The sequence below is a fragment of the Platalea leucorodia genome (assembly GCF_965183815.1).
Source record: "Platalea leucorodia genome assembly, chromosome: 4".
Classification (NCBI taxonomy): Eukaryota; Metazoa; Chordata; class Aves; order Pelecaniformes; family Threskiornithidae; genus Platalea; species Platalea leucorodia.
The window spans coordinates 112,816,571-112,839,758 of NC_138826.1; the positions used below are offsets into that span (position 1 = coordinate 112,816,571).

General features: G+C 40.2%; 1 protein-coding gene across 6 annotated transcripts in view; it reads left to right on the plus strand.

Annotated features, from left to right (window-relative positions):
* Positions 1–23,188, plus strand: part of ATXN7L1 (ataxin 7 like 1) — a 119,603-nt gene that overhangs the window by 51,339 nt on the left and 45,076 nt on the right. The window contains exon 1 of one of the 6 annotated variants that reach the window (XM_082310738.1): positions 14,559–14,621. The exons of the other annotated variants lie outside the window; for them this stretch is intronic. The gene's annotated coding sequence lies outside the window, so the exon portion shown is untranslated. Of the gene's footprint in view, positions 1–14,558; positions 14,622–23,188 lie in introns of those variants that run through there. 6 annotated transcript variants of the gene reach the window in all.

A 23,188-nucleotide genomic window follows, 5' to 3' on the forward strand; every position in this document is an offset into this window, starting at 1 on the left:
TGCTCTGCAACTAGTGAAGTATAACTAATACCACAGTTACATAAAATATCAAGCATTGCATATGTGAAATGTGTTTAATGCAAGCATTAATGTATCATTATTTGATACGCCTGCTTTCAATTTATTCCCTGTGTTGTATAAGGTATTCTTTTCATGAGTATATCATCAATGTTGTACTTTACTTGGTGTAGCTAGAGAATTTTAAATGTTAGGGTTTTAAATTTTAAGTTTTAGGTTTGAGATTAGCAATTGAAAAATTGTTGCATTTTTTAATTCAGTTTGTTAGGAGAAGGATTGGCAGGGAGGAGTCTCATTTTTGGTGCCATTTTTAGCTCAAAATATCGAAGCAGGAATACATCTGTGCAAGCTGAAGCATGGACCAGTAATTGGCAAACAGTACTGAAAAGGTCTGCATTGATTATAGGTGGTTCAGATTGCTTCAGTGTGTGTTTGATGATCAGATTGTATGAACTGTGGAGACCAGTGCATCCTCGTGTGTACTTCAAGCTTTCTCAAACTTGCGGCAGTATTGTGCGTGTCTAAATGAGTCTGAAGACAGGTGTTTCTCATTCTGTGACTCTAGGTAGATGAAAACTGTTAAGATTTGAGTAAAAACAATGCTTTTGAATTTGGCTAGGACAACAAAGGATTAGTTTGCTGTTTAAATAAATCTTTTTGTCACTGTCTAATGCCAGATGCATTTAGTGGGAATGCTGAAATGAGCAGTAAAGCTTTTCAGCATTTTTGCATGGGCAGTAAAGGCATAGTCAGGACCAGACAGTTAAGGCTCTGGAGAAGAGCACAGTGCAGAACTGCATGTTTAGTAAGATGAGTATGGAAATGGTGCAGAAAAAATTGAACCTTGAAAAGAAAAGTCTGGTGTTTGTCATTGTGCTGCTAACATTTTTGTTGACTCAGTGTTTTTTTTTTTAACTCGATAGAAACTTGAGAGCTATGGGGTCCTGTGGAAAGGATTCTCAAAACTTAGCTATACACTGTGTGAAGAAATACCTCCTTTTTTGGTTTGTTTTTGAACCATCAACAAACAACCATTTCCTGTTCACATTCATAATAAATGTGCATCATAACCCTCCTCTGTCGTCACTCATCCAGTTTGACAAGTCCAAATCTGTCTAATTGTCACTCTTGTAGAGACTCTCCATGTCTTTGCTATGTGTTTTTGTATCTTGCCCAACTCTTCTAAACCATTTTTGAAAGGAGGGAAGCAGTGGTATGATGTACTATATTCCTTGCCTAACATTTGGTTTGCCTTTGTGACCACTACAGATCATTGAGATGATAATTTCATAGAACTGTTACAAGACCAGTGTCTCATTACTGCGTAATAATAATTCACAGACCATCATTTTGTATATAAAGTTAAGATTGTTTTCTTCTCCCATGTCTGTCACTTCACATTCCTCTGCATTGAATTTCATTTACTGTTTTATTATTACACCATTCAGTAATGTTAGCTCTTTCTGCAATCTGCTGATTTTTGTCTTAAGTACTCTGAGTAATTATATAGCAAAGATCTTGTTCTCTCACTAACCACCTTCTTTTTTGGATCATTTCTGAATATGTTGAATAGTTCAGGCCCTAATGCAGGCTCTGGCTGCATGCCACCGCTGAAATTCTTTCTCTGAGGACCATTTTTACCCTCTTTTCCTTGCCCTGTAAGTAGTTTCTTAGCCTCTGGGTGGGGGTTAGAACCCTCCCTCCTGTCTCACAGCAGTTATCTTTCCTTTAAGAAACGTGAATACATGGCCTCGTTTCACTTGGAAATTTAAGTAGACTGTGTCAATTGGATTTCCCTTGTCCACATGTCCCTTTATGCCTTCCAGGATATTTGGTAACAGTCTTTCACAAAACTGGACTGACTTTTCCCCAGTACATCATACTTATCCATATGTACACTAACTTGGTTCCTTCTTACAGCTTCTACCCTTTTGGCTTGGATACATTTCAGACTTGCTACTGTCTATTTCTTTGCACCATCCCGATGTCGTTGTTGCCTTCTGATCTTCAGGTACAAGGTGGTTTTCAGTGAGAGGCTTTGCTTGCTTGTTAATAGCTCAATAACTATTGAAGCATCCGTGGCTTCTGGGAAGCTCCTGGATGAATACAAATGGTCTGGCTCTGTCAAGCCACTTCGCAGCCTCCTTTGCCACTGCTTCAGTTGGAGACGGGATCTCCAAGTCCTTCGGAGCTTCTGGACCATGAAGGTCATTTTTGTCAGGACTAGAAAAGAAGCAAAGTTTTATTTATGCATGTGTCTATGTGTGCATGTGCATTTCTGTATGTGTACATATATATTGGCTGATCGATCCATTGCACCCTGAATGCAATTGTAGCCTTAATTCTATAATAACTACTAGGGAGGGGTTTATTGCCACTTTCTGGGTAGATGTGTCTGGAAAAAATGGGATTTTTTTTTTTTCTATATCTCGCTGAAGAAGAAAACACACGTTTTTCACGTTGAAGAAATAGCTTGTTTCTTACCAAAACAAATTTCATGCCTGTAGAGGTGAAGTGTTGCACTTGGCCTGGGGTAAAGTCTTTCTTTTAGGAGCCTGAAGAAAAAACAGAGGAAATGAAACTCTAGGTCTGCAAAATGATTTCTGGTTCTTTAAGCAATAGTGTAGAGATTAGAACAGTTAATGTGCAACATGGGACATCCTTTTTACCCTTTTCTTCCCTAATCTGAGGGGACTTGAATCAAGAGCACCTTAAGCAGGCTACCCAGTGTCAATGGGTGTTTGTAATCACTTGCACAGACTGTGTTCTCCTTTCCATAAGGAAATGCTGATGGGAACTGGGGTATCTCATCTGCCATGGAGTGGTGGAGCATCTCTGCTTACAAGGCTTTTCCTGCTTCTCCAATTGCGTGTTTTATAGGGGAAAGGAATGGAAAGGATTGAGAGAAGCTCAGAATTACCTGCAGGTTCAGGGACTGGGTGCTTCTGCTACTGGAAGACACAAGTTCAAGTCCACACTGATTTCTTCTCTCCTATTGATGTTTTTATTTTGCATTAAAAAAATTAAATAGCTGTTGAACAGATTGAGAGAGAGTTAATCCCTAACTTTGAGAAGCAAGATACTCACTTGGGATCCAACCTGTGTTTCAGGAAATCTGTTTATAAAAGGTTGAATTAATTTCAGCAGGAGGGAGGGAGAGCAAACCCCCTCAATGCCCTTCACAATACTTTGTCCTCGTAGTCAGAGCCCTCTCCTGCAGAGGGGAAAATTTGGGTTCAGATTGATTACAGAAAGGCGAGTGCTTTAATCAGGGAAGTAGTCATTTAACTGGGGTTCACCACCTTTCTCTTGTGGAGAGACTTAGCACTCAAATGGCTTTTTAATTAAAAAATATTGAGAAATATTTAATATTTTATCAGTCAGAATTTTAAAAACAAATCCACTCTCTGAACCAAGCCAAAGTAGCTTGTCATAAAGCCAGTCACAGAATTGTCAGAGGGCCGTAAATTGATAGTTGGGGGGGAAAAAGCCATAATAGTATCGTCTCCTGTGTTTGTGGGATCAGTGATAACTACTGATGTGTCCTGAATGTAAAATAATTTTGAGGACAGTCAGGATGCTCAGACATCAGTTACCAGCAGTGGGTTGGTTGACAAAGCCTGAGCGTTCCCTTATGATTCAACTGTCTAATCGCTGCACAGCTCATGTCCAGTCGGTCTGGAGGATGTGGAGAGCTATGGGCTATACGTGTGCTGACTTAAATATACCCTAACACGTGGCACGATAATACCCCAGGTGCCCTGTAACATTTGTCCTCTCGAGGTTAGGGTTTTTTTTCTTGGGGGGGGGCGGGCGACCCCAAACCAAAAAACCAACCCTTTATATTTTTCCCCAAGAGCGGAAGAAGGATGTGCACAAGGACGTTACACGCAACCCCAGCGCCACGGTTCACATTTCCTCGCTTGGAGTCCTGGGAGTTGGGAAAACTTCCATCTAGTGTCTGTTTGTCAGACTTGGGAAGAACTGCAATATTTTTGGGTTTCTTCTCTTCCGTGGCCCAGATCCCTACTGCTCCATAAGCCTTATCTGGCTCCATAAGCCTTATCTGGGAATAAATCAGATCAAAATTAGCCTGTCTTTGCATTTGAAAGGGGGCAAGAACGAAAGGTCAACAGCATTGCTGCAGTGAGGAACACAGTTAGCAGGGGTTTGGGGTTTTTTAAGACGCCTAGGAAGAGAGGCAGGTCAGGAGGTTTTCATATCTGTCCTTGTTATGTTCACAGCTTTCACTCTAGCTTATTTTTATAAACTAGAGAAACAAAACCACAAATACTGGACTACTATGTCTCACAGACATGAGTAGTTTTGAGATCACTGCAACACCTATTCAGTCATTCCCCAATTTTGGAGTTCTTGGAAACAGACAATCAAAAAGATTTTATCTTACAGTTAGCATGGGTCAAGTGAAGATCCTGCCTGTACACGCTCCGAGGTCGTTCCTCCTCGGCACTTTGTGCCAGTTTTATCCATGTGCTTCCCTGCCTTCCCATCGCGGTTCTCTCTTAGCTCTCGCAGGGACGGTTGTAGAGAGTCGTAAGGGAACAAAGCTGAACTGTTGCTTCTGCCCTAATTTGAGGATGCCCAGTCGTCTGGAGCCTGTGAGGGGCCTCTTCACTCTTTGTGTGGTGAAAAGTCAAAATACAAAGGCAGATATTGGAAAAGCAGGCAGGAAGAGGTAAAGCGCCTTCCTCCTTTGCATTTCTGAGATCTGCGTCAGTGAAACCTGGCAAGGTTGCCTTCAGTCTCTTCTGCTTTGCTTTCATCTGCAGAGAGGGATTCAAGTTACTCAGTATCCCCTGTGCTAGGACAGTTTTATTTCCAGTTGCTTTTATCATGTGATGCAGTTATATGAAGGAATTATAAAGTTGTTGCCAGCATTAGCACCAGAAGGAGACAACTTGGGTTTGGTTTTGTTTTTTCACTCACAGGTATGGATGTGACAATTCTAGCTAGATAGTATCACTGAGGTGAAACAAAGTTCAAATAAATGATACATAGAGCTTCAAGTATGATGGTTTCAATAAAGAGCTGTAGAAACAAATATATTCCATTGAACACTTAAAAATTCAGCTGAACGTTTAAAAATTCAGCTAACTTGCAAGACTTTGTTTTAACCATTTGTTATTCATTGAGTTTTTGCTCTATAGTTCCGTGTTATAAAACAGAAAGATTTTCAGTTTTTAAACTATCTTAGTTTAATGTCATTTTAGTAGAATTGTCTTGTGTCTTGAGGTTGTTTTTTTAAAGTTTGATGTTTAATGCGGGGTTGGATTGAGGTTTTTTGTTTGGCTTTTTTCCCTAAAACATACATACATACAACACAAAAAAGAGAACACAATGTAATTATTTTCTGTAACGCTTAAGGAAAGTTAGAATCTCTATTGGAAAGTTCTGATTAATGGCAAGAGAATATACGTATGCCAGCTGACTCTCTGCAGTCAGGGTTGCATAATATCAACTATGAAGCAAGTAAAACAGGTGATGCTTTTACATGTTTATGATCTAACAAAACTGTCATCTCTGCTGCTGCATCATATCACACCTTTACTTTACAGCCTTCCCTTCTTTAGCTTTGGCAAATACAAACTGTACTCTGCTCAGATCTACCCAAACAGGATTTTGTGGGGTCCACTACTGCTTTCATTTTTTGAAACCTCTTTTATGAGAAAATCTTCTTGAAAAAATATTACAGCCTTCTTAGTTTCAGTTAACATCATCATCTGAAACTTATGTGTGTGTCTGTGTAAGAGTCAGCTAACTGAAGATCTGACCTGGGCATTTTATGTCGGTGAAGGAAATGAATGCATAAAGTGTGGTTTAACTCAGCTTTGTAAAGTGTATCTTTGGAGTTACATTGGATGCCAAGGTAGCATTTTCTTTATGGTGGTCTTGTGCTTTTCTTGTAAATTTCAGAGCAGTCATTTTGTGTTCTCATGTGGCTGTACAGCATCTGCTTAAAACACTTAGAGTTAATGTTAATTTATAAAGTGTAAGTTATAAGCTATTTCATCACAAGTAATCTTACTGGGCAGTCCAGACAGCAAAGATCTGAAGGCGCTCGTTCAAATGCGTATTCTCTCTCCTCTAAAACTGGATGCAATATCAATATGGTGTCTTTTTTGATATACATGTGTCTGTGAAGCTGATAGAACTGATGTTTGTTTTACTGCCAGTAGAAAACATTAAGTAAGCGCGGGGAGTTGTAACACAGGAAGGGGTCAGACCCTTGCTTCATTCAAAGAGGAAGCTGCTTGCTCCTCAGTGTTTGTGTTGCAAATTGTGCTGGGCTTTTAAAGGCTCTGTTTCACCCTGCCTGGCCCTGTCCTCCCGTCCATCTGTCCCGTTTCCCCCCCCCCCCCCCTTAAACTAGAATTCTTTTTCTTGGTGCAGTTCACATAAGGTGTTTACACTGGATGAGACAGCATCAGTATTGACCTAAGCCGATTTTACTGGTTAAGCTTTGCCATTCTAATTTTTCTGATATGCTTCACTTTAAAGCTCAGCTTCAGCTGAACTACACAGATCAATCCCAATCGTTTTTCAAAATGTTCCATTTAACAGTTAGTTTGGGGGACATCGGTTTGTTCCTAAATAATTCAACCCTCCAAGTTGAAGGACCATGGATATAGCAGAGGCATGTTACGTTATGCAGGTATAGCTGCCTTCTTTGAGATTCCTTTGGTTAGCAAGATGCGTACTGGTCTTGTTTGGAAGAAATGGTTTTGGGGCTCTGAGTCTGCAAAGTTTCTGCCAAGAACTTCCATGTAAGTTTTCTAAGATTTGATGAAGTTGAGTGGCCACGGTGCTGAGCTAGTGCCATTCCTTGCATGCTCAGAGCATAAAGTGTGGTCAACGTAATGTTAGCTGATGCTACTTTTTACACCCTTAGAGACTGCAGTGGATGTATTAAGTGTCTGACTCAGATCACCTAAAGATACTTCAGGAAATTTTGAAACATCATCTATTTTTGTTGTTTAAAAAATAAAGTATACCTATTTGCAAAAACTAAGCTCTGATTTTTTTACTAAGAACATGATGTTTAATTAGATCATCTAGAAGTATGCATAAGAAGTGTTTCTGGGTGAAGCTGTACTAAGTAATAACTTGTTTAAATTGAAGAATGACAGCTATGCTGAGTATTGTATAGGAAGCTGTGCTGTGGCTTAAAATACCTTTTGTCTGTTGATTTATCTGTAAAATGGAAGAATGTTGAAATTTTGAGAATCAATATTATTACAAAAAGTAAGATTTTTATCATGTGGGCTTTGCATTTATTATCAGGCTTACCTGTCTTTAGATGAAGACAGTATAGATATCTATATGCCAGGTAGTCATTCAGTATTAGCTTTACATAAGTGATAGCAAAGGGAATTTTCATGTAATTGCACTGACATTTAGCTGCTTATTTTAATTATGTAAAAAAATACTACAGGAGGAAGGGCCGAGCAGGTTATTTATTTTATTGCCTTATATTTTCAGCACAATGTAAGAGTATCTGCGTTACCTTTGCTGCAAGCGTTCCTTGGTATGCAGTGCCTCCCCCACGCTGTGGGACTCAGCTGGCCAAGCTGCACCTCTCCCCATTAGTCATCATTGCCTTCCCGAGCGCTGTGTCCATGAAAGTAATCCTTTAAAGCAGTTGCTCATACTTCATTTTTTCAGAGATTATTTCATAACACATCATTGCAGTAGCACCTTCGTGTAAGCACGGACCAAATCTTGGTCACTAAGCACAAGCAGTTTTATGTGGTATAAAAAGATACATTGCAAATAAATCACTGCTTATTTCCTTTAATCTAGTTTCAAAACTTCAACTTTTGCCATTCAAACACAGCTTCCATTCATGTGTTCGGGAAGCTTTTGAAATCATATGAATGGTAGTTTTCCCAGTTTTTCTGGAACTTAACATAGTTAACGTCCAGCAATGTCTGCAGCTGGCTGCCTAATAAAAATAACTTGCATTCCTAGAAACATTAGGTTGTACTGATGGCAAAAATGACTAAACAATTTTAAAATGTAACCCATACTGTTACATTAAAGTATGTTTTGTCTTAGTTGATATTAATCTGAAGTAAAAGATTAACTGCAGTGATGTTTAGTAGTGTTTTTATTAATGTGGATTAGCCATTTACAGAAAAGTTCTCATATTGTAGCAGTTTGCTTTTTTAACTTTGATTGCAATCCATCTATTCTTACATTATGGAAAGGCTTCCTGATGTCGGTTGTGTTAGCGATCTCTCTTTCCTTAATGTGTGGAATACTCGTGTAGTGTTGCAAGAAATGCAATAACTACTTTGCTTGTGGTGCAAATGAACGTTTACATCTTCATGCCTAACAGTGTTACACTGTCTTTCATACTGTTTTTTCTTTTGATGAGCAACCTATGTTTTGTTTATTCCATGCTGACTTACTGGTTTTAGTATAGTGAAATTTTGTTTTAATGTAGAACTTAGTTTTAATGTAGTGAGACTTTTCTTTTTAATTCTCAATTTAACAAAAAAAATGTTTTTTTTAATTAACTAAGAGAGAAAATAAACAGTGCAACTGTTGTATTTCCAGTTCATCTTTTATTTGAAAACTCTGGGGCAAATTAAAAATGCAAAATGTTTTTACTTTAAAGTTTAGGTTCTAGAGAATTTTCAGTGGCAGAATTAGATGTTTTCGTAATGAAATGTACTAAGTGAGGTACTGATATTATTATAGCATTGAGTCCAAAGTCTAGCAAGGTGCACTGTGTATAGAAGCATTATAACAAATTCCCTGTGCCTCTGTATTACTTTTCTACTAGTCTTTTCTTAGATGTGTAAAAGTCACTGATGAAGTAGGTCTGCAGTGTCCAGTAGGCTCAGCAGCTCTAAGTTATTCTAGTGTTTTGTTCTTGAAAATGAAGCAAGCTATTCCTTGGTGATGTACGGAGACAGTGAATGAAGAGTTTTTCTCCTTTTGTATCCAGTTCTTTACAGGCTCCTGATCATGTTTCTCAAAATATTACTGTATGAAGAGTTAGTTACTCATTCTTACCACGTTTGTCATGTTCTCTCTACAGTATGAAGGCCGTAACTGAAGGCAGCTAGGTTAGCTAAGACCAGCCGGTGTGGTACAAGTATCAGGCGACTGACTGATGCCAGACTGTTAATGCTTGCCATTGTTTCCCAAAATAACATTGTTATAAATGGGACAGCGGTCAGTGATGTTTTGTGGGAATAAACTGTTGAGCCTCGAGGGTAAATGTTCATAGATTGGAAGAAGACAATACAGGTTGGAGGCTCAGCTGTGAGAGCAGCCCCAGGTCGCGAGGTGCAGCAGTGCTCTTTTCTAGCGTGGACTGGTCACCGAGTGACAGCCACAGTCCTTGTAAAATAAGCAAGAACCTGTTTCAACAGCAGCAAAACCTTCAGCAGCTTTAAAATGTTATCATCTGTCCAGGATGTTTTCTGTGTTGGTGACATCGGTGCCCTTTTTACAGCTCTGCTGGCTGTCACTGCGCCAGGTTGTCACTCGCTGGGCATCTGATGGGCACCTGAATGGATCTAACGGCACGCTGCTGCAGAGAGGGCAGCTCCTCTCATCTTGCCCTTCCCGCCTGCTCCTGGGATCCTCTTCCTTACCTGCAGCGCTTCTGCTGCTCATCTCGCCCTGTAGTGACACTACTCAACTTGCTAGCGAGTAATAGGAGAAAGCTATTCACTTTGATTTATTTGTAGTTTCGCACCTTTTCCCTCTTTCCTTGGTTAGTTTTCTGCTGGTTTAGCAAGCTAAGCTCGCCCATCAGGGCAACAGGTGAATGCTGGAGACGGTGCAAGGAAAAAGCAGGGAGAATCCATGGTTCAGAGTAGCACTTACAGAGGGAACAGCAGCAGCAATTAATTATTAAATCAGTTCTGCCTGTCTTATCTAAACTACAGTCTTAAAAGCTTATCATTTGAAAAGGACACCTGACCTTGAAGATGAAAGATTTACTGTTTGAATTAATCTTAAAGTGGTATTTTTCTGGGCTATGCCTGTTCGGATTTGAGTATTTTTTTTAGGTAGTTGGTATCTACAGACTGTTGGTATATCTAAGAATTGGTGTCAGTGTGCTATTTTTTTCCCCAAGAAGGCATGCTTATCTCTAACAGGAATTCACAGCCTTAAAGGGGGATGTGGTAGGGAGTAAGTTTTAATGTGTGGAGTAAGCCTGTTAATATTATCAAAAGACATAGAAAGTCTAGAAGGACAACTCTAAAACTCCACATATTCTGACTGAATAGGATTAAAGTAAAAGTTGTAAACTATAGAAAATGAGAATTAAGTGGGGAAAAAATGGTGAAGACTGCTGGACTGAATATCCGAAATACTGCCTTCTGCAGCAGTGAATTCAGGAGGGAAGAGATAACAGATTGAATACAAGTTTCTGCAAAAACTTTGTGAATTTTAGTTATGGGTTGCTTTTATTGTACATTATCTGAGCAGATGTATTTAATGAGACTGCACAGATATTACAGTTTTTCAAAGGCTGGGGATCGGAACAAAAGAAGTACGGAAATTTTTATGTTTAAAACTTTTAAAAGTATTTTTGAGTCTTAAAAGTAGAATTTTGTAATATCCGTTATGTGGAAAAAAAATTCTGAAAGTCTGAGGTGGTACATGTAATCTCAGAGCAAATAGTGGAAAAAAGCTGTGATGTGCGATCCAGGAATTAAAAATGTAGTAGTAAAGCCTGTATTCCTTCCATGCATGCAGGTGACTTTAAAACATGTTTTCTGAGTGTACTTTTGTATGGTCAGATAAATCCACTCTGAACTATTTTTCATAAGTCAATGTTGAGGTACATGTCAGCAAGCAATCAAATACTGGTTCGATGGTTTCAGTTAACTTCTGTGCAACATACAGTACATTTTTGCAGTACTGTCAAAACGTGCATACCCACAGGACATGAAAATTATGTGAATTTAATTTAAATCTAAATCACTGATTCTAATGTGGGACTAAGAGACTAATTGAAATAAAACCTTTATTATTAGCTGAATTAAGTAAGAGACACCAACTAGTACTGGGATTGTAGAATCTCACGGCTAAGAAATGTAACATTGGGATGCTTGTGAAGATGTATGCAGCATTGCACACATCAAGCAACAAATTTGCTCGTTTGCTCTAAGTGGTTAGAGGATACATTTGAGGCCTTTTCCATGTAACACTTTAAGGAAGCAATATGTGTATGAGGACAAAGTAGTAAACTCAGGAAACCACTGCAATGTACAGCAGCATTGCTCCTGTAAGAAATACTATTTTTTTGTATTTTACTTGTGCATTTATTAGCTCTTTATGCATGTAAATATTCTTTTAAAATATTCAAAAGCTTTCAGAGCCCTAGAGCAGTAGAAGTTGGATGAGAGAAGTACTGAAGGATCTGTTGTCTCCATGAGCTTGCTTGAGTAATTGCAGGTTTAAGTTTTGGAGGAGGAATATTTGTTCCTTGTTGGGTTAGTTTCATTGATTATCCTAGAAGCACATAAGCACGGTGCTGCACCTGTAGTGATATTGCTGAACTCCATGGCACTGGTGAGGTGCCCAAGTGTTTGATATAATCATTTATAAACAATTGAGAGCAAGGACTGGTTGTTATGTGATTGTACAATATTAACTGTAGCTACATTTTGGAAAGACAGTGTACTCACTTCTTGGTACTTCATCTTACTTAGACAATTTAGGTTAGAAACTTTACAGCGAGAAAACTGTGTTCAACTCAAAATGGAAACAGAGTTTTGTTCTTAGTTTTGTTGTTACAATACTTTATTTTTAATAAGAGAAACTTATCTCTACGAATCCCCTAGGGATCATGACCAAGAAAGAGAAACCCTGTGCTAGATGTTAAATAACCACTTTCGGAAAAGATGACTTTTTTCCTAAGAAAGCAGATGGTAGGTTGTCTTTTCTTATGCTGTTACAGTATTTGAAGCTGGTTTTAAAATGTTACTTGTATGCATATTGACATCTAAATGGGCAACACCTTCTTGGCCAGGATCAAGAATGAAAAGAGAGAGAACTGTGTGTGTCATACATCTCTGTATGGGAAGGATGGGGCAAACCTCATGCAAGGACTGACTGCGGTCAAGTGAAAGGGACTGGAGTGGCTGTTCCTTGCCTGAAGTCTGAACAAATCTCAGATACACTTATAGGGCAAGCAGAAAAAAAAAGGGAGTATCTCAGGGTGTGGATATATCTCAGGCCTTCTAGGATGTCCAAAAAATAATAGTATAATTTATGGATTTAGGAGTGAACTGTGCAGGACTAAGGCATTCCTCAGTTAAACCTGCATTCATCACTTTTCGTTTCCAAGAAATTAAATAAGAAGCCAGAATGCCATGGCCTTTCTGGGGGAGCTGCTGTGAAAATTTGGGACCGCTGAGGCACCAATCTGATCTGTAGGGTAATGTAAGCATAACTGAGTGTCTGTCAAGCACAAGGGCTTTGTACTTTTCTTCAGTACAACAAGAGTTGTTCGATTTGTTTATGAAGGTCTGTGATGCAAGAGTAGCAGGAGCGTTTTATAGGCCACAAACACAGCTTCGTAGATTTCTGAAAATGGATCAGATGCTTGATCTGTTGGAGTTCTTGAGTCAGGATACTTGGAATTCATAGAAATTTGGGTCCCCTCCTGTTTTCTGCTAAATATGGTTTAGGTAAGATACCTGTTGGCAGTTTCTACCAGCCGTCTGCAGAAATGATCAGCTAGAGTTTTAGGGATTCTTCTGAAATAATCTCTGCAGGCAAAATCAGTACAATTTTGGCTTTCCCAAGTGCTCTGACTTGCACTTCTCTAACACCCCTCTTCTGTCCTTTGGTGCTGAAATATCCATGGCACTAAAACGTAAGAAACCTGTTTGGAGCTCAGAGTGGGATTAATATACAGTTACAGAAAACCCTGGAACACTTCAAACAGCTGCCACTCAAATATATGTGCTGGTGTTTTGGTTCTCTGTAGGGTTAAATTTTTTGCCTGAAGTCTATTCTGTTGTTTTTGCTGATGCTGAATTGCTGAAGCTGTAGCCTTGTTTCTAGGTGGGGAAAAAAAACCCTGCATGTTGACCTACCTAGCAGTACGAGGAAACAAAATTAATTTTGGAACTATTTTAGGCCCGCACAGCTTTAGCAAGAAACATGTATACTCCCAACAGATTGGACTCTTGTTTCCGCGTTTTAAAGTTTTAGTCCCAGAACGCATTCCAGATTACGCAGTCTCCGTGTACTGGGTACTAAGAAATGTTCCCAGGTTCAAGTAGCTTAAATGTGCAAGCTGTCTGATAGTGCCAGTGTCCATCAGGAAAGCACTTAATATTAAATTTGGGGCCTCCTATTGAAAATTCTATGGGAATATTCTTCTGATGCACAGTACAAAAAAGCTGCTATAAAGTGCTGCTGGCATATCGGGGGTTTTTTTCAATAGGGACAAACCCAGCTCCATCAGTCCAAAACTAACTACAGAGATTAGGTGTTTTCTTTTCAAGAGAATCTTAAAATCACTCTGATATCGTAACTTTGTGCTGACATCAGGCAAGTTAATGTCTATATCCAGGCATTGCTAAATAGGCAGTCTCCTTAACGTTTTTGTGTAGTACCACTATCACCAGAGCCACGTTTATAGCCTGCAAAAAGCAGGTTACAAAGGAAACACTCTTAGTTGCTCCTTATTTCTTAGCCACTTAATTAAAGCCTGCAAGATGAACAGAGTGATCCTTTACAAAAAACATCCTTTTTTTTTCCCCCATATTACCTACAATGAATTGTACCTCTAACTATTGGCTTGCTCAACCTGTTTACAGATTGTGGGTTCTGTACCTAAAACTTCTGTATTAAGATTCTAGAGTTAGAAAATAGTTATCTACTGTGCAGTATTTTCTCTGTATGATCAAGTGCAGAATTTGTCTGTCATTAGCACAAACCATCTCTGTTAGTATCACATTGTATAAAGAAAACCATTTACAACAAGAAGTGAATGTGTAAGGTAAATGTCTGTGGTCTTCATCTCAACTGTAGAAGTGCTTTTGTATTTAAATAAATGTCTTGATATTGTTGATGAATTCCCCTTTTTAGATTGAAAATGAAAACATTGGTTATCACTTCCTGAAACATTTGGTTCAGGCAGTCTATCGATGGATCACTTGAGACACCTGATATTAGGATACAGAAAACTGACAACATCCTGACTGAATCTTAAACAAAAGCTAACATTAGCCTCGGTCTTCGGAAGGTGGATTTTTATTTTCAGATAGCGAAAGCATCATTTTGAATTTACTTCTGCTAGGTTGTTTGCACGGTTACTATGGATCTCCCACCCCCCCAAATTCTGGTGCGTTGTTTTGTTTCTACGTGGAAGTCAACTCTGCCTTAACAGCACCCTGTGTTATATTTTAAACAGTCAGAACCACGCAGACTTCCTGGCCATTCAAGACCTGTGATATGACCTTTGTCACACGCTCACGTGAGGCAGCCATCACCACTCACTTTGCAGCAGCCTTGCAGTCCCGCGGATCCCCAGGATTATGTGTTACAGCGTACTTTGGCAGCTGCTCCACAGGCATGAACCTGAGACATACGAATAGGTATTAGCAGTGTCTAACATCCTAGCCATAAAATGATGGAGGTGTGCAACACAACCCGTAGGTTCTTTCAGCCTTCAATTTCTCAGCTTTGCTGGAGCTTTTTATGAGCATATATTTTTGCTGAATTTTTTTCCAGTCAGTTTTAAACTTTTTACTTAATTATTTGTCTTATTATTTATTTACATGTTGATATTACTTACCTATTATTTCAAAACCTTTTACTTGTTTCTCTTCTGCTTACTTCTACTTCCATATTTTATTTTGTTTCATTATTCCTTGGCTTCAGTGATTGCCTCTTCTGTGAGGCATGTATACCTGCTATCCTACACAGAAATCCCAGAAGCATTCGGGATTATTTTGCTTAGGTAGGCTCATGCCCCAAATATATAATGTTTTATGTTTTACTTCAAGCCCCATGTTCAAATTAAATAAAAAAAAAAAAACAAACCACAAACCAACAGGTTATGCACCTTCAAAGATCTATTGGCTAAATTTCTGGGCTCCATTTTGGGTCCAGATGTCTTGAATCCAGTTCTGTCTTCTGCCCTATTGAAACCGCTGCGAGAGGGACCCACAGTGCCCGCTGAAGAGCTTACTTACCGTGACTAATCTTTGAGAGTGCTGGTTCTGTGTTTTCACACTCCCCGTCCATTTTCCGTCTTCTTCCAAGGCCTCAGGCAGATGATTCTGTGATTGAGAAAGAAACTTGAATAAATTGGGGCCATTCCCGCTCCTGCCCCACTGGGATCCCTGCAGAGCTGGGGAGGGTGCGCAGCCGGGGAGCACAGCACTCCAGGGAACATATTTCAGCTTAATTTCCTGGGGAACAGCGCTCCACGCACGTGGGAAAATATATAGAATTTAATCCTAAGATATTTGTAAGTACCTTATGATGCGAGTTTGCATTTGTCAGTGTGTTTCATGTTGGACACAGCTGTGAAAATAAATTTGCATTTAAACTGGTGTCCCATGCTGGTCTGCTGCAAATTGATGGTTTTAGCTGGTTTTAATGGACAAGCCAACATACTCGGCTGCAAGAGGAGTTGCATGTTTGTGGGGAGAGCCGAGGGCCTTTTAAATAGCGTTGAAACAAATTACTTGTAATATCATCAGGTAAGCGTTAAACGTACTTCCATTCCAGATCTTGCCAGTTACGCCAAAGGAAGTATTTCCAGTTAACGGGGAACCCGCTGTTTCCAGCAGCGGTCGGCTGGCTGAGGGTTTGGCTTGAGGGGTGCTTTAACACTCAGAGCTGTGCCGCAGCGAAGCTCGGCTTGTTGATGTAGCTTTTTATTTCGGGCGGTGACACAAGCTCTGATATCTGCGTACCTGTGAGTACGGAGTACTTGGAAGAAGAAAAATAGGTGATAAAGAACTTTGTGTTTATCCAGCAGCTGCCTGTAACAGGATCCTAATTCTGGGTGCACTTGGACACCACTGTGTAAAAATCAAAGATAATCATATCCTCAGAAGCTTAACTTTTAATTCGTGGTTACGGTGCATTGTTCCGTGGAGTTTAGCAAGTGCCAGAGCCTGGGAGAGGCGGACGGAGCATGTAACCTCACTGGAGGTGGCTGAGGCTGGGGCTCTGCTGGCTCCTTTGCTGCAGGCCTTGCTCTCTGTAAGCCTTCCGAAACTAAATCAGGAGTTTGACAGCTTCTCAGGAGAAGACTTGCACAATAAATGAAACAGGGTTTTCACGATGTAAATTTTTGCAGTTACTGTGCCCATCCTGAGCTGTTTGGGCTTTTCCTCCTCGTCGCGTTGAGGAGGGAGGGTAAAAAGCAAAAGGAAGACGACTGCCGGCGGGAGCATCGGTCGGTAAAAGCGTCTCCAGCTTACGGCGCGCTGCGGGGCGCTGCCGGCGGCGGGCCCGGGAGGGGGAGCTGCCGGCCCTGCCCGCCGCCCCCGCGGCCTCCCCGCCGCGGCCTCGGCCCGAGGTGGGCTCCGAGGCGCCGCAGGGGAGCCCGCCCGCACGGCGGGGGAAGGTGCCGCCGATGGGGTTTTTGCAGCGGGGTCTGAACGTGGGTCTGGGTCGGTAAAGGCCCTGGGCTGGTTTGTTGCCGCTGAGGACGAGCGGTGCAAGAAACCTGTTGCAGGAGCCCTACAAGGTTATGGGACACAACTGTTGCTGGAGAGAAACATTCACAGTTTTAGAAACCTGCGTAATGGGGAGGGAGGTTGCACGCACCTAAGGGTTGTCAGCAACTCTTACAGTCTCCAAACTAGCCGAGGCATTAAAGGGTGCAAGGGTACCTTTACAACTCCCGCTCCTTTCCGGGAGGTTTCTCCTGGGCTGAGGTTCCTGCAGCCCTTAAGGCTAAGCGCAGCTCTGGCCTGGGTGACTAATTGTGGCAATGCCTCCTGTGGACTGAAGACTTTTTAAAACTGGCCTAATGGTTTATAATAATGGGAGCAAATCAGAAATAGATATATGGGGGGAGGAGAATAATAGTTCATTATGTTAGCATAGAAGGACAAAATAGATTTAATTAAGAGTATTTTAGACTCAGATCAGGAAGTGCTAATACTGAAACTTCAAGCATAACCAGAACTTTGACCCTTGCTTATCTGTACTCTGATTTTTTTTCCCCAACTATGTCAGCATGCTGTTGTGCAAATACGATAGCTCGTGTTGCTTACAGTCTTGGAATCTAATATAGTCTGTGATTTTTATTTCTACAAATCTACTCAATTTGCTGCAAAGATTTTTAACTTGTGAGCAGACACTAAGCTCCATTTGCAGCTGCTTCAGAAAGGTTAAAGCAAAAGAGAGGCAGGTAATGAGAAACTTAGCTAGACCCATATATGCAAAGAAGTTATCGTGATTTCTCCCTTATGCATAGTATGTATTTGTATGTTATATGTTTTACTCTGCCACATATATTTCACATGTGACTGTGGTAAAAAAAATATAGTGCGAACGGTGTCTGATTACACTGGTAATAGGTAGTGTTTTAGAAATATGTAATTCATAGTTGTTTTTTTTTTTTATTTGATTAATAACATGACAGTGATACCAAAGCAGTTTAAACACAATGTGCCACTATAATGGGAAACTGCTGACTCTTGAATTAGCAGCTGTCAACTTTTTTATGGACTCCTTTATATATATTCCATAGAGCTTTTTACATAAAGAGCAAGGCAATTGCTGAGCATTTGCTTTTGGAAGCTTTGATATGGTTCTAGATATGTAAGTTTAAATTAAAAGGAAGTGAGTACTTTCATGATACTTTAAATGTATCTGATTTCTCTCAGTGTGGAGTTCTTGGAAAGAGAGGGATTACCTGCAAGCTTTAAGAGCTATATAGTATCAGGTTTAATGTCGGCATTACCGCTTTACCTCTGGTATGCTGTAGTATGAATTACAGTTGACTTGCTGTCTGCATGCATTACAGCCTCCCTGTGTTTGTACTGAATGAACTTTGAAGGAGAAAAACTTAAAAGTTCTGTATCTCCATTACATTATTTTTTAAATGGTTATAACTATGAAATCTAAGCGACACTAGAAAACTTTATATTAGAGTTTTCAGGGAAAAAAAGAAAACCTCCTTGTTTACCTAAAACCAGTGTCATCTGATGGAGGTGGTATCTGTCTAAATCTGTGAAATACTATGGCTGTTAAATGAGCTCTGATTTCTGTAAAGCTAGAAATGTCCTGAGGCATCTGACCAGTATTGCTTTATATTTAATTAAAATACAAAACCAGCATAGAATAATTTGTTTTAAACTCACTATGTAACAGATTTTGACAGGTAATTATGAAGAGGAAAACAAAAGTGATTCAGAAGTAGTCCATATCACTCCAGTGTTTAATAATTTAACAGTTAACCAGGAAGGGGGGGATGTAAAATTTGTGACATGTAAATTGGCATAAAATTATTAAAAAGAGAGAGGTCCCTGATACAGGCTGAATTGAGATTGCTTGTGAAAGCAGGTTCAGCAAGCCTATTTCTATATACTGAATCTATGAGGCTACATCTGGGGGCAGCAATACACGCTGTACTTGCAGGACAAGAGCAGCCTATTCTGGGAAGCAGTTGCCAAAAGACTCAAGGTTATGTTACACAATGTGCCCAGTCTCTATTCCTACACTGTAGTGATCTGTGTATTAATACCAGGTTGAAGCCAAAGGTGAGCCAGGAATGTTTTGAAAGGGAGGAAGAGCAGAAATAGAAATTGCATCTCTGTTTGACCCGTGGTACGACTGCAGCCGTAAAACGCAAGGCCCAATGCCAGCTGCCACACTCTGCTCTGGGGCTTTCAGGCCATAAAATTTCACTGTCCTTTTGTATGTGCCACCTCTGAAGTTCTCTGAAAGTGTTTCAGAGTCTGTTGCTAATCAAGTTCCTGGCTAGAATTGATACCTCGTGGTGGGAGGGAGCGGTAATGGAGCGGAAAGTTTATGTAAGTGCGGTTCGCGTGTGTGTGCTTGACAGATACGCAGCCGATTTACCTGGAAGTTACAGGCCGAAATTTGCTGTGGCAGTAGCCCCCAGGAAGGGGAAATACCTTGAGTGTCTTTCCTCAAACCTTACAGCAATTGAGACTTTCAGCAGGGCAGTGAGGTAGTGCAGTGGTTTTCCATCTATGGTCTTTCCCAGTTTGATGGGGCTTAGGTGGGGAGGAGGGGAGCGTTGACCTAATCTTGTTATAGCAAATAAGAGGTGAAAACTTTTAAACCTTCTGTTGATGTGAATTGTTGAATGTTTAACAATCTTTTGCTCCTACGTGGTTACAGTAATTGAGTGCTTTCCCTTCTAGTGCTTGTGCTGCTGTCCTCATTACTACATATTCCAAGATAAATACCATACACGAGACCTGCAAATACTGTACAGCAGATGATACGTTTTCCATTTTTGTTTGCTGAATGTTACACCTTCCAAAATATGTTAGTCCCTAATACTGAGAATAAGCTTCATGTCCTAAGGTAAAACAGCAAAGATGATAAACCTTCTGTAACTTCCACTGCTATCACCTTTTAGGCAGTAGGCATTTCGGGGTCTGAAATGTAAGGAGAAATATTAACAAATAAAACTGGCAGAGTTCTCTGATAAGTAGTATCTATGATAGTGAATTTTGGTTTTGAACTATTGTTTTTCTTGAATTACTTGTTTTTCAGACCTTAAGCAACCTGGAAAGTAAAGGCATTTGGGACTAGGGAGAAGGAAAGGAGGGGTAATTAGGTTGTGGATTTAGGACCTGCAGATTTCCGCAAGAGTTACAACGATGTTCTGGTGGGATAGGTAACCCTCTTCCTCTATGTCGTCGTACACTGCGACCTTCTGTTTCTTGCTATCATTTGAAATTACTTGAGCAGTTCTCTGCTACATGTTGTGCTCTTCAGTGTAAATAAACCTTTTTCTCTCAGTGTTTAGATACAGTAGGCAAATCCCAGGGGTGCTAGCTCAGTCATGGTTACTTTTGGTTCACTTGTTAGCCATTGCTGGTTAAATCTGTTGTACTGTCTAGCTACCAATTGGCAGACTCAGCAAAAAGCTTTGGAAAAGACTTGCTCTGTGATCCATTTGCCAAATACAGAGTTTAGTTCCTCCTCTGTAATCAAGCTGGAGTCAGCTGATTATAGCTGAGATTTTTCATGCCAGTATCCTGCTTGTTGTCCTTTCCCTGCCTCTTTGGTCAAGTGACTCCCATTGCTGGAAAAAAATAAACTGAATCTCAAACTCCTCCAATTTAGAAGTATCTCTTGTTATCTCTAAACAGTAGGATTTCTTTCGACTATAGCAGCGTCAATTTGATGAGGAGGGACAACTTCCAGAAGAGTCTAAAGAGCATAAAGTCTCTTCTGGAGTTTGCTGTCTCCTGACAGATGGAGAAAGGTTTCAGTCCTTCAGCATGAACACAGATAGTCTGATTCAGAGGAAGCAGTTGGCAGGTAGGAAATATAATGTTGGATTTTTTTCCATTTCCTTCCCTCTCTACCTTTTTATTTCACTGTCAATTACACTTTTGGCATTGTGCCCGGGAAAAAAGCTTCAAGCTGGATTGGTATTGTCTCTTGCTGTGTTAGGAAAGGACTTGTGTTTAAAGTTTTCCCTTATTTAGAATATCTGGTTTAAATGACTTAACTGTAAATCATAATCTCAAGTGATCTCACAGCTCAGTCCCTCTGCACGGAGGCCATCCCAGCTGTATTTGGGTTTATTAGCATTTGCCATGCTGGCTGGTGCCTGGCTCCTGCATTGTCGCAAGTCTCTTGTGCTTGTCTGCACCGAGCTCTCCAGCTCCCTGGCGTCCAGGCGGAGGACGCAGCCCTGACGCAGCATGGCAGGAATGCACGCAGCCAGCTCGGGCTTGACGCTGTGCCGGAGTTAATAAAACTTTTTGGGACCCAGAGCACAGGGTTAATGCTGCAAGGCGGTGGCTTCGTCTGGAGTCTTTGCCCATTTTCCACAATGCTCTTGCCTTTGGAAATGCCATACAGAGACAACCAAAGTGCCTCACTTTAGAAAAAAAAAAAAAGACTTCAGTTTTATGCTGTAAAAAAGTTGTTGCATAATTTCTGGACCCACGCCGTCCCTAGAAGTATAGGAACATTTGCATGGAGCTGCACCTAGGGTAATGAGCCCAGCTGGAGCTGATTTGTTTCTGCATCTCTGGTACAGATAATCTGACCATGGATAATTGAGTGTTGACTCTATAAATAACCCACTTTGAAATCCTTGTCTTAAAATTGTTTTCTTCCTGTTAGCTTCCAAGCTTACTCCCCCTGTAATCATTTCTTGGCTGACCAAAGGCTACTCTCATCTCTTGACAAACAGATGTACTATTCGTTCTTCCCACCTGAAGTGACATGTTACACCAAGCATGGATGAAGCCAGGTTCTAGCACTATAAAAAAACCAGCTAAGCCCTGATAGGAAATAATCATCCTAATATGTTTTACCTATGCTCCAATTGGCTCAGGTGGTTTAAATCAAAAACAACTGACACGTATCAAACATTTGATACCTTGGAAAGATGTTTATTGTATTCATGTTCTCAGAGACCTCCTGTTGCATATCCAATAGTTAAATGTCTTCAGGTAACATTGATTCCTTCATGTGGACTTGCTTGCAAGTTGGACTTCTAATGATCTTGGTTTGTTTGCTTACTGTCCATGTTAAAACTCGCAGGAATTGTTCCAAGTTGAGCTATGCCTTGTTTAATGAGAAGTGATTTTTTTCCCCAATGAGCTTATGTAAGTAATTATAGAAAGTAATTAGAGCGCCTCATAGGAAAAATATCCCGTGTCTTCAGCTGGTGAGTGTCTCCATGTTTATTTTTTCCTAGAAGTTTTTCTAAAATATAGTCTGTGTGTGCTTCTGAGAAGATGCATAGGAAGTTGGAACCACCTGCACTGGATGACAGGTTGTTGAAGGCATTGGAAGCGGCAGGGGGGAAAGCTGTCACAGCTGTGCCACATTGTGGAGTTCGTGTGCCTTGGTAGGCAGTTGTAATGGAAATCATCTGTCTCTTTCCCCTGTGCCGCTCCTGCCACATTAATACATGACAGAGGCAACACGAGGGGGTGAATAAACTTGGAATGCCTTCGAATCAGATCCCCGCTCTAATTGCTGTGTGGCCTTGGAAAATACCTTTCTTCACACAGCATCTGAAATACTGACCATGCTTCAACAAATTTTGAAGTCTCTATTTGTTATTGATTATATAGTAGCTTGAGAAAACTGAGTAAAGGCCCATCTGAAAGAAATCTTTTATATAGATAGAACAGATGTTTAAAATTGTAGACATACAACCCTCTGTCCTATTCAGGGCAACGATGGGAAAGCTGTTAGTATTATGAACAGGTAAATAGTTTATCCAAAACAGGTAATTTGTAATATGTGGTGTTCATTGCAGTGAAGAATGGTAAAGAGGCACATTCAGAGGCAGAATACAAAATAGCTGTCACTTGGACTCTCAGAGGCTGATTTGCATCTATTTCATTCATATGCGGTTAGGTCTGAGTTTCTTTCGTTTGCACAGTTAGAAGTCATAAATGATGCAAGTTAAAGTAGAAATCGTCTTTTTAGATCTTAAGTTGCATGTAAATATAGAACTAAAGAGATTTTTAAGGGACAGGAACAGATAAAAAATGCCCTACAAACCCACTTTTGAATTTGGGTATGTGTTTCAGTGTTGTCTGTTCGGTTTTGTTCTGTAGAAGGTTGAGAGTTTGGTTTCTTGTTTGTGAGAGCTATTGTATGTAGTGAAGGAAACATGAACAAGTAACCTCTTCAGGAATTATTTTGCACGTTTGCTTTGGAGGCTGTTAGGGAGGTTATCACTTGTGGGTATTCCTGCAGCATTGTAAATAATAGATTTTATTATCTGTGGCAAATAATGTGCCTGAAAGATGAGTGAGCTGATTTGTCTAAAATGTCTGGAATGAGGAAAGATTCTGCACTGACAGTTATGCTGGTTTTGTAGCAGGGTTTGATAAAGCGAATTGAAACTTAAATCTAAGCTCATTCAATTTTCAAAACAAAACAGTGTCCTTAGTTGGGCAGATCTATTTGGTTACCTGGATTTTCAAAAGATGTGAGAATATTCCAAGGGGATTAA